Source organism: Somniosus microcephalus, chromosome 25, assembly GCF_052327205.1.
Source record: "Somniosus microcephalus isolate GS21.2 chromosome 25, FLI_Smic_1.0, whole genome shotgun sequence".
Classification (NCBI taxonomy): domain Eukaryota; kingdom Metazoa; phylum Chordata; class Chondrichthyes; order Squaliformes; family Somniosidae; genus Somniosus; species Somniosus microcephalus.
The window spans coordinates 33,152,247-33,163,149 of record NC_141011.1 but is presented as its reverse complement, the minus strand read 5'-3'; the positions used below and the strand labels follow the sequence as shown (position 1 = coordinate 33,163,149).

Below are 10,903 nucleotides of genomic sequence, written 5' to 3'. Positions count from 1 at the left end.
TGAAATGGGCAGACATGTGGCAGATGAAATTTAAACACAGAAAATTGCGAAGTGATATATTTTGGTAGAAAGAATGAGGAGAGGACATATAAACTAAATGGTACAATCCTAAAGTGGGTGCGCGAACAGAGAGACCTGGGGGTATGTGTGCATAAATCGTTGAAGGTGGCAGGGCAGGTTGAGAAAGCAGTTAAAAAAGGCTTACGGGGTCCTGGGCTTCATGAATAGAGGTATAGAGTACAAAAGTGTGGAAATTATGATGAACCTGTGTAAAACACTGGTGCGGCCCCAACTGGAGTACTGTGTCCAATTCTGGGCACCACACTTTAGGAAGGATGTGAAGTCCTTAGAGAAGGTGCAGAAAAGATTTACAAGAATGATTCCAGGAATCAGGGACTTCAGTTTCATTGATAGACTGGAGAAGTTGGGGTTGTTCTTGGAGCAGAGAAGATTGAGAGGAGATTTGATAGAGGTGTTCAAAATCATGAGGGGTCTGGACAGAGTAGATAGAGAGAAACTGTTCCCATTGGCAGAAGGATCGAGAACCAGAGAACACAGATTCAAGGAGATTGGCAAAAGAACCAAAGGCGACGTAAGAAAAAACTTTTTTATGCTGCGAGTGGTTAAGATCTGGAATTTACTGACTGAAAGGGTGGTGGAGGCAGACTCAATCTTATTGTTCAAAAGGGAGTTGGATAAGTATCCGAAGGAAAACAAATTGCAGGGTTACGGGGAAAGGGCAGGGGAGTGGGACTAGCTGAGAGTTGGCACGGGCTCGACGGGCCGAATGGCCTTCTTCCATACTGTAAGCATTCTATGATTCTATAATTCCACGAAAAGCAGATGACCCAAGCATTCTGTAGTAATTTTAATGAATTTGTTTTTAATTATCATACACATCTGCATTTCATAATCCAGTGATTATCAAAGCCCACAATCCCAAAACGATTTATTTTTCCTTTGTTTTCCAGCTCATTTTATTTCTTTATTTAAGCTTTTTATTTTTGACTTCTTGAAATACAAACAATAAAGTAGAATAAACATACAGAATACAATGTGAAGTATATCCACAAAACCTCAAACAATGGAACATGTAATAGGAACAAATAATATTATAAATGCATATAAGAATATAAGAAATAGGAGCAGGAGTAGGCCGCACAGTCCCTCAAGCCTGCTCCACCATTCAATAAGACATAACAGCACTGTGGGAGTATCTTCACCACACGGACTGCAGCAGTTCAAGAAGGGGGCTCACCACTACCTTCTCAAGGGCAACTAGGGATGAGCAATAAATGCTTGCGTTGCCAGCGATGCCCACATCTCACGAATTAATAATTTAAAAAAAGATATATTGCCCCCAATCCCATGAACATTAATATGCAGTGTAGAATACATTTAGGGAGCTAATGTCAGGCACAGCATGACTTTGGGAGAGACCCCACATTGCCAGCAATGACCCCAAGCCAGCAATGACCCTAAACTAGCAAAGCCCCAAACCAGCAGTGACCCTGTCAAAACACTCCATAACAAGTCAATCATAAGGGGAATATGCCACATTGAGGACACAAAGGCACGAGCAATGCAATAAAGTTCAACGTCTTGTTACCAGATCAAACAGAATATTTTGTTGAATGGTCCCAAGAGCCAAAATATGACCCTGCCATTGGACAAGCCCATCAGGATTCTGACACAAAAGGTAACCAAACCCAAAAGAAAGTGCCCAAGGTAACCTGGAATAAAACATCAGAGGGTAAATTTTGCAAGTTTCCACTCACAGCACATAGCCTCACTGGTCAAAAATACCGGCCACAAAATTGGGCGTGGAGGACTCACCCGGCTCAGTGTGCTATGGGTTTCACAGCAACCTTTTGTTAAACGTTTACTGACGCTATGCTGCGCTCCAGCATGAATCTCATTATACCTTCTAATTCCATATAATTGCATGGAAATTGTTCCCACGGAGGATTTGATTTTTTGAGCTGTCATTTCTCTCCCAGCACTGATTGCCCACGAGAACAGATGGATTAACTGATTTGATGATCTGGCTTTGAGAGTTGGTTTCTTAAAGGTGTGCTGTAACCTTTCTTCCTTTTTCAGCATTTTGCTCATTGGAAATCTTTCTTACATTTCTATTGTTGCCTTGTTTAAGACTCACTTTTTCCATTACGACTATGTTTTTCCCCACTCCTTTTCAAATTCATTTTATTTCACTTACAGCTGCAAAATAGCTCAGCAGCCTTAGAGGATTCCAGTGACACCGAGACTTGGATGAGGAAGATGAGTTCATGAGGAGACACAAAAGGCACTTGTTAATGAGGCATTCTGCAGCCACCCGACCTTGCCTGAGCAGCCACATCTACAGACCCAGGCACAATGACCTAGATATATCAGCAGATACCTGCTATTGCCACCTGCGTTTCAGCAGGGAGACAGTCACCATCCTACAGATATCTTGCACGGATATCTCTGCCCATGGCTGTGGCGGTGACCACAACGTTTAATTTCTATACCATCAAAACCTTCCGAACCGCCATCGAAGACATCCCCATTGAAAAGAGGCAGTAGAACGAAAACAACTTGCACAACCTTGTCATCCATGAGGAGGTATCATGGAACTGGAAAACCATGAACCACAGGAGGGCTGAGGAAGAATAAATGGATGAAGGGGGTTTGCATACTGGATGAATCATCATTAACTGACATATTTACGTTACTGATTAAACCATTTCCACACAAACAGTCCTGTCCCATTGTGTATAATAAAGTCCAGACCAAAGAGGATCCCTAGCAAGATGCTCTCCTCTCGATAGGTGCATGAAGAAAAAGGGGATAATGAGATATAGGAACAGGGTGGGTAAATATGATTAGCACTATTTGCTCGTGTGGAGGGCAAACATTGATACGGACTAGTTGGGCCAAATGGCCTGTTTCTGTGTTGCAATTTCAATGTATTTCTATGTGTTATACAGTAGTTCCCAAATAAACTCTATGTTCAAATCAAGTTGAAGACACCATTTAATTTCACAAAAAGTGAATTCTTATGTGAAACTAATGCTTTGCACCCAGGTACTTGTCCTTTGGTGACAGTGCATGAGCTTGTTTTCTAGCACCGAATCTAGTGCTCCTTCCAAGTGCTACCCCAGTGGTAGGAGAAAGTATGTTGGCAGGTTTCTGATTGTCTAGGAGGTTTCATGGGATCCACCTGCACCGCCTCGTGCTGGGTCATGAGGCGGCTTGCAACTGCAGGCAGCATGTTTGAAAGTGTACGGGCTGCCCGCTCTTTCCGGCTACCTGCCACTTCTTCAAGCCTTAGAAGAGGCTGTCTGGCTGGGATAGATTTAGCATCCCCCTGAAAATACTCACATTCCATAAGATCCCAGGGGTTATTTTGGCCAAAGTGTGAAAACAAGTGCTAAATGGGTGCTGTGCTAATAAAAAAACGTCTGTTTGAAAGTCCGGATTTAGCACGCAATTTTCGGGCTAATTGATGATTATCATGATTTGAACATGCCTGCAGGCGCTAACCAGAAACCTGCAGGTTTCGCACTCAAGTGTTGATTAGAGGCAAGTTTAGTGGAACAGTATATGTGGCCTCCTCGCACCCACTTCCACTGAAGGCGTGGAGTGATCTGGCTGGCACACAGTGGCAAGTTTCAGGTTGCCTCAGGGACTGAGGGAGCGGGCGCACAGGTTCTCAGATGCGGCACTGGAGGTCCTAATAAAGGAGGTCTAGAGGAGGAGGGATGTCCTGAACCTGCGGGGGGAAGAACGTCAACTCGCCCTCCTGTCCCTTTCTCCTGCAGCAGCTGGTGCTGCTCTGCCTGGCCTCATTTCATCCTCCCATTCCACGTCCAGACCAAGGGTGATCCCTAGCAAGATGCCCATGGTCAAGCACTCCCTTTCACCTGCTGACTCTAATAAGGTGTCCAATAAGGTAGAGTAGCACAGCAGTCATTCTCTTTCGGTGAAGTCCTCAGAGAATTCACGGAATAAATGTTGCTAGGGTGTTGGTGAAGTCTTGACAAAGTGTCTCAGAAAGTCTCCCGATGCGTTCCAGAGATCCTCTTCGCAGCTCCAGCAGCAGTGATCATGAAATGATGAGTATCCCTTTAAGTGGTGAGTATCCTTTTAAAAGTAGCGCTTGAAATCAACATTAACGCCGTCTTTACTCTCAAACAGCTGGTCGCTGTTCGGAAAGGGCGTTAGTTGAAGCGCGAGACACCAAAATGCCGTGCAGCCTCTTTAATGAGCGCAAGCAGGCATTTTAAGTCACAATCAGCTATTTAACAAGCCTCTGGGTGGCCATTCCTAGTGCTGGCTTCAACTCCTTTACCAAGAAGGAGGAAATGAAGCCTAAACGTGGGCTAAACCAGCGTTTCAGCTTAAGACCCCATCTTGGCCACCTCTTTAGCACCTAAAGTATTCAGCGAAAATCTCCACCCCCCCCCCCTCCAATTCAGAAAGAATGTCACTTAAATAAAATAAACAGTGTTATGATTGCAGAAAATGTTTATTCCTATAGAACAACAGAAGTAAGATGCCAGTAAGTCAAAAAGTACAAAATAATTCCAACCCTGCTGACAGAAGGTCAAAACTTTAATGAGTTTGAAGACCCTTGGGGTCTTCTCAGACCTCGTATGGTCCAGTTTGGAAGCCTCCATTCTAAAGTTGGGTGTCAGGTGACAAATCACGGCAGGAGAATGGAACCTGTCCATCTGAGGGTACGAATGGCTATATTAACAGAATATCCAGAGCTGAAGCTAATTTAAGGCAATGTCAACACGTTGATATGTAAGACACTAAATATACAATTAAGCAGAGACTGGTGAGAGCAAGCATCTTGTTTGTATTATATTTTTGGCTGGTATATCAATGTCATTGTCCAACAAACAATCTCAAGTCTAAAAATACACTTCAGTGTTTGTTTTGTTAATGCTGTGACAAAAATAGTCCTCTGCAGAATGGCTGTATATGTGCGAGTGTGTGTGTGTGTGTGTGTGTGTACATTTGTGTGTAGGTGTACATTTGTGTGTGTGTGTGTGTGTGTGTGTGTGTGTGTGCAGCCTTGGTCCAAACATGGACAAAGGAGCTGAATTCCAGAGGTGAGGTGAGAGTGACTGCCCTTGACATCAAGGCAGCATTTGACCGAGTGTGGCATCAAGGAGCCCTAGTATAACTGAAGTCAATGGGAATCGGGGAAAACTCTCCACTGGCTGGAGTCATACCTAGCACAAAGGAAGATGGTTGTGCTGATTGAAGGTCAATCATCACAGCCCCAGGACATCGCTGCAGGAGTTCCTCAAGGCAGTGTCCTAGGCCCAACCATCTTCAGCTGCTTCATCAATGACCTTCCCTCCAACATAAGGTCAGAAATGGGGATGTTTGCTGATGACTGCAGTGTTCAGCGCCATTCACAACTCCTCAGATAATGAAGCAGTCCATGCCCGCATGCAACAAGACCTGGACGATGTTCAGGCTTGGGCTGATAAGTGGCAGGTAACATTCGCGCCACAGAAGTGCCAGGCAATGACTATCTCCAACAAGCAAGAGTCTAACCACCTCCCCTTGACATTCAATGGCATTACCATCGCTGAATCCCCCACTATCAACATCCTGGGGGGTCACCATTAACCAGAAACTTAACTGGACCAGCCACATAAATACTGTGGCAACAAGAGCAGGTCAGAGGCTAGGTATTCTGCAGCGAGTGTCTCACCTCCTGACTCCCCAAAGCCTTTCCACCATCTACAAGGCACAAGTAAGGAGTGTGATGGAGTACTCTCCACTTGCCTGGATGAGTGCAGCTCCAACAACACACAAGAAGCTCGACACCATCCAGGACAAAGCAGCCGGCTTGATTGGCACCCCATCCACCACCTTAAACATTCACTCCCTCCACCACCAGCGTACCGTGGCTGTAGTGTGTACCATCTACAAGATGCACTGCAGCAACTCGCCAAGGCTTCTTTGGCAGCACCTCCCAAACCTGCGACCTCTTCCACCTAGAAGGACAAGGGCAGCAGGCGCATGGGAACACCACCACCACCACCTCCAAGTTCCCCTCCAAGTCACACACCATCCTGAGTTAGAAGTATATCGCCGATCCTTCATCGTCGCTGGGTCAAAATCCTGGAACTTCCTACCTAACAGCACTGTGGGAGTACCTTCACCACATGGACTGCAGCAGTTCAAGAAGGCGGCTCACCACCACCTTCTCCAGGGCAACTAGGGATGGGCAATAAATGCTGGCCTTGTCAGCGACGTCCAGATTCCATAAACAAATTTTTTAAAAGGTGCACATCTGTGTGTGTGTGTGTGTGTGTGTGTGTGTGTAACTCCGGTAATCCCTGGTATACTGGTATACTATCAGACCACAGAGGATACAGACTGAGGAGAGATTACAAGGATAGATATAAGACATATTAGAGGAAAAAGTTTTGGGTGAAAGGGAATATTGCAGTTTCAGGTTATAAAGATCGGCTGTCATACCGGGAGATACCGGCCGTCATACCGAAGATACCTGCCTCTTTGACCAAGCTTTTGATCATCTGTCCTAATATCTCTTTTATGTGGCTCGGTGTCGATTTTTGTCTGATTATGCTCCTGTGAAGCTCCTTGGAATGTTTTACTACGTTAAAGGCACTATATAAATGCAAGTTGTTGTTGAGGAGGCTGGTGACCTATGCCAAGCCCTCTGCCAATGACACTCTAACCACAGAATCTGCCCAAGAGCTCCTGTGGAGAAGCCCTGCATCTCCCCATGATCTGGCTAAGATCAGGAATTCCTAATGTATTAAAATCCAAGATAAACTGCTTTCCCACAGCTCTGGTGCAGTGCCTTGGTACCAGGCCACCACCTCAGTCACTGATCTGTCCAGGTGTAAGTAACAGGCAATCACTGGCAGAGAGGCAGCACTCATTTACAAATAATTAAAGCAATATTATGAATTCTGAAAATAAATGTATCCATTTTTTAATAAGCAAATGTATTTTAATTGATCAGAAGAGTGAATATTTTGCACTGAGCTCTTTGAAATTGTTGTGCAATGAATCACAGGGCTGTGATTGGTTTCACAACATGTGACATGATGTCTTGTTCCCCATCAAACATCACACGTCAACACCAGCCACTGAAAAATGTTGTTCTCACTCAAGTAGCGTAGGTGATGCTGTTTAAAACATTCTAGCAGAATAAGAATTACTGGACAGCCAACATGTGACAAACCACACGAAGTGTGCAGACCGCACACCAGATCACACGGCCTGGGACCTGAACCAAACTCATTGCGTTGGAACACACGACTAATATAGGCATAGCCAATACCTTTTTGTTCAGTTATGTTGAACAAGGTGAGGGATGACAGCACTTGAGGAAAGAGTTTTTCCCCCTTTATATTGCAGAACACGATATTTTCCTAGGGTAAGTTCTGTAACGTGCACTCAAATAACCGAGGGAGCAAGCATTTAATATAAAACTGGCAGATGCCTTGTGGTGTTGCTTATGGCGAGTTGGTCGTTTTATAAGAACAGAGGTTTTATGTCAAGTAATATAACCAGGGCGGAGCTGGGAGCATTTGTGAGGGAGCTCTCTCGTTCTTGGAGCCCTGGGAATGTGGTCTAGGGATTTGTGACTGGGAGCGGGAAGATGTTCGGAGCGGTAGCTTCTGGGGTCCAGTAGGACTTGTAGGGGGGGCGGTGCAGGGTGGTTATTTCAGAGCATTTATTGGGGTGGGGGAAGAGGAGAGTCTGGAAGCATTGGGGATTGCTGGGAAAGGCAGTTTTGAGGTGGGCCAGGAGGCCTGTGGGAATGTGGGCCCTCCTATTGAACCATTAGCGAGGGTTCCTACCTGTCAACCTGCTCCCCCAACCCATTCACAGTGCCTTTTGCACATTCTGTTACAACCCTACTGCTTCCCTCATCATCAGCCAGTTCCCATCCTTACAGTCCCGTCTTAAAGCATTTAAGGATAAATTTCCTGTTTATTTCAATTAAAGAAAATGGGCTATGGCTACCGATTCCTAGCATACTCCAGGAGTGCAGGCATGACAATTTTCCCTTTAGAGCACTGTTAGTGATTTTTTTGACTTACACGGTCTTTTATAAATAGACATTACAATAACAAACAAAATTACCTCATAAAACACTCAAAAGTTCATTGTTCATGCACCTGAAGACAACACTTTTACTTTTTTTTAAAAATCCTTAAGCCTCAAAAATGATTCAGGAGAGATTTTTAAATTAAATATACAATCAAATAAAAATACAAGTAATTAAGAAAGAAGTTAAGATGGACAAGCAAAAAATCCACTGCGGAACCTCACCTCCCAAGATGTTCAATACATAATAGATTGATAAATGTAAGTAGCATAGGTACTGTAGATATAAGGGGGTTAGTGACTTTGGATGGAAAATGCAAAACTAGAGGATATAGCTACAAAACTGACATCTCAAGTGAGGCTAGAGATTAGGCCGCGATTTCGCTGACCGAGTCGGGTCCGGGGCAGCCGGGGTCGGTGTCGCGGTCCCAGCCTGCTGCCTACTGCAGCCCGCACTCTCCAAGTGATTTTACATTGATTGAACCTGTTAAGCCTGCTCTGCGAGGATCCCGGACAAGTCAAAGGAAGCGGGTCTGATGATGTCATTTGATGACGCATCATCAGCCGGTTTCCTTAAAGGGGCCATGTCCACATTGATCTTGACAGTTCTGCTGTCAATGTTCTACAGCAGTGAGGCGCTGCAAACACTGACAAACACTGCACAGAGATGCACAGCTGCACCCAACTCTCCCATGACTCCCTCCATATGGAGGGAGTCACAGCACGCAGGGCGGTTTTCTTTCCTTCCCATGGGCGGAAGAGACCTCCCCAGCCTGGTTGCACATTGTACAGGAGGGCACAAACAGGGATGTCATCAGGAGGACCAGGCTACAGTGGCGCAAACCTTTCAATTATCTCAGTAGATCACGAAATGTTACTGCAAAGCCGCACTCAACCTCATCCTGCTGTGCCACTCATCACATCCCCATCACTCTGCCTTCCCTACCCTACTCCTGTACATCCTTACTCACACCAACTTACCTTGCACCTCCACCCATCCCTCTCTATCTACATTATCACTTCCCTATCTCACTAGCCACCCCTCACACTCACCCTCATCCTAGTCCAATCATACCAACTAACAACACACAAGGGTAGGCACTTGGGTGGTTTAGTCAATGTTCATGTGAAGTTTCTGGTAATGTGCTGTCAAACATTGAAACCTTTATTTTCAGCACTTTGCGTTCTTGGACAGATTTGTGTGCACCTTTGGAAGTGACTTAGTGAGTTGTAGTGAATGGTGAGACATAACGGTACCCCCCACAATGGTGATGAGTGTGAAAGGAATGGCTTGGGCATTGTAGGGATGCTTTATGGTGTTGGTGTGGGATGGTGCCAACCTGGTGCATCATTTGGCATCCAGGGTGTACAGCATCAAGTGAAGTAAATCTGGCCATGGTGAGGCCATCCCTGGCATCCTGGGCAGCAACGTGGTCGGGTGCTGATGCCCTGTGTCCCATCAGTTGATTGCAGAGGCTGGTGCTGCTGGTATGCCTGGTGATGCTGGTGTTGGGGCTGATCGTGGTGGGATTCTGAGGACCAAGGTGAGATAGTTTCAAGGGCAACAATGCTGATGGAATAGATGGCAGGTGAGATTGAGATGACAGAAGCGATCTGTCAATGGTGAGAGAAGTTGTTCCAATGAGGTGGCACTGGATAGAGAGTTGGCTCCAAACACTTGTAAGCTGCAGAAAGCTCAATATGTCTTCCAAATGCAGTAACCAACAGTTTCTGAGCTTTGAAAGTGAACAGCTGTAACATGGGATCTTTCATACAACTTTGACAGCTGTCAGCTCATGTGATAATTCAATGCTGAATCCACTCAGGACATGCTGAGCTGACATGTTCCCTGAGCAGCGGGTAACCCGTGGGGAGCACGTAAAATTGAAATGTAGGCTTAACATAACAGTTAATTGGATGTTAACAACCCATTGAATGATGTGAATTGCCTCCCCCGCCGCTTGGTGTCGGGTCTGTTCAGCGCCGACAGACCCAATACCTGGGAGACTCGCGTGGAGGCGGGTTGGCAGCAGGTTCCCTACCCACTGTCAATCTTTGCTATTTTGACAGCGGACCCGCCTCCAAACCCACCCTCTGAGCACTGGCAAAATTCAGCCCTAAGAAACATTTCCCCACAGAAGTAGGAATATGTGGAACAATTCCCAGCAAAACATTTAATGTTGTGTTGTTAACTCCTTGGAATACTGTTAACTAAATATAGGGTGAAGGATGGAATAAATATACAGTAGGTAGCTGATCAAACACTTTGTGGGACATGATGCTTCTTATGTTCCTAGAACCATGGTAGCAACATTTCACAAAATCACAAGATACATATGGCCATTCCGTAACTTGAATACTGCAAAAGGTCCCCTCATTCTCCTGTCAAGGTTGAATGGCCCAAGTTTCTGACGTCTTTACTTCTAACTCAATCCACTGATGATAAATCTCCCAGTTCTTCTCTGAAATATCTCCAGGATTTAGTTGTCTCTTGTGTCTTGTTGCCCAGAATGGGACATGCTATTCAAGGTCTGGTCTGACCAGCGCACTGTAGGTGCATCTCCTCTGACTTGTATTTCCTTGTTCTGGCTATACGGTGGTCACTGCTACCAATACTGTCATGGACAGATGCATCTGCGACAGGTAGATTGATGAGGATGAGGTCAAGTAGGTTTTTGCCGGTGGGACAGGAAATACCCAGGGATGCTAATGGAGCAGTTTGGGACATTGGTTGAAAGGTATGATTCTGTGAGTATGACTATATCAGGCTGTTGCTTGACTACTCTGTGGGACAGCTCTCCCA

General features: G+C 45.4%; 1 long non-coding RNA gene across 1 annotated transcript; it reads left to right on the top strand.

Annotated features, from left to right (window-relative positions):
* Positions 1 to 1,728: 1,728 nt before the first annotated feature.
* On the top strand, positions 1,729 to 3,258 carry LOC147100658 (uncharacterized). The gene is made up of 2 exons (XR_015073531.1): positions 1,729 to 2,071; positions 2,221 to 3,258. It is a non-coding gene; the product is annotated as an uncharacterized LOC147100658 (long non-coding RNA).
* The last annotated feature ends 7,645 nt before the right edge of the window (positions 3,259 to 10,903 follow it).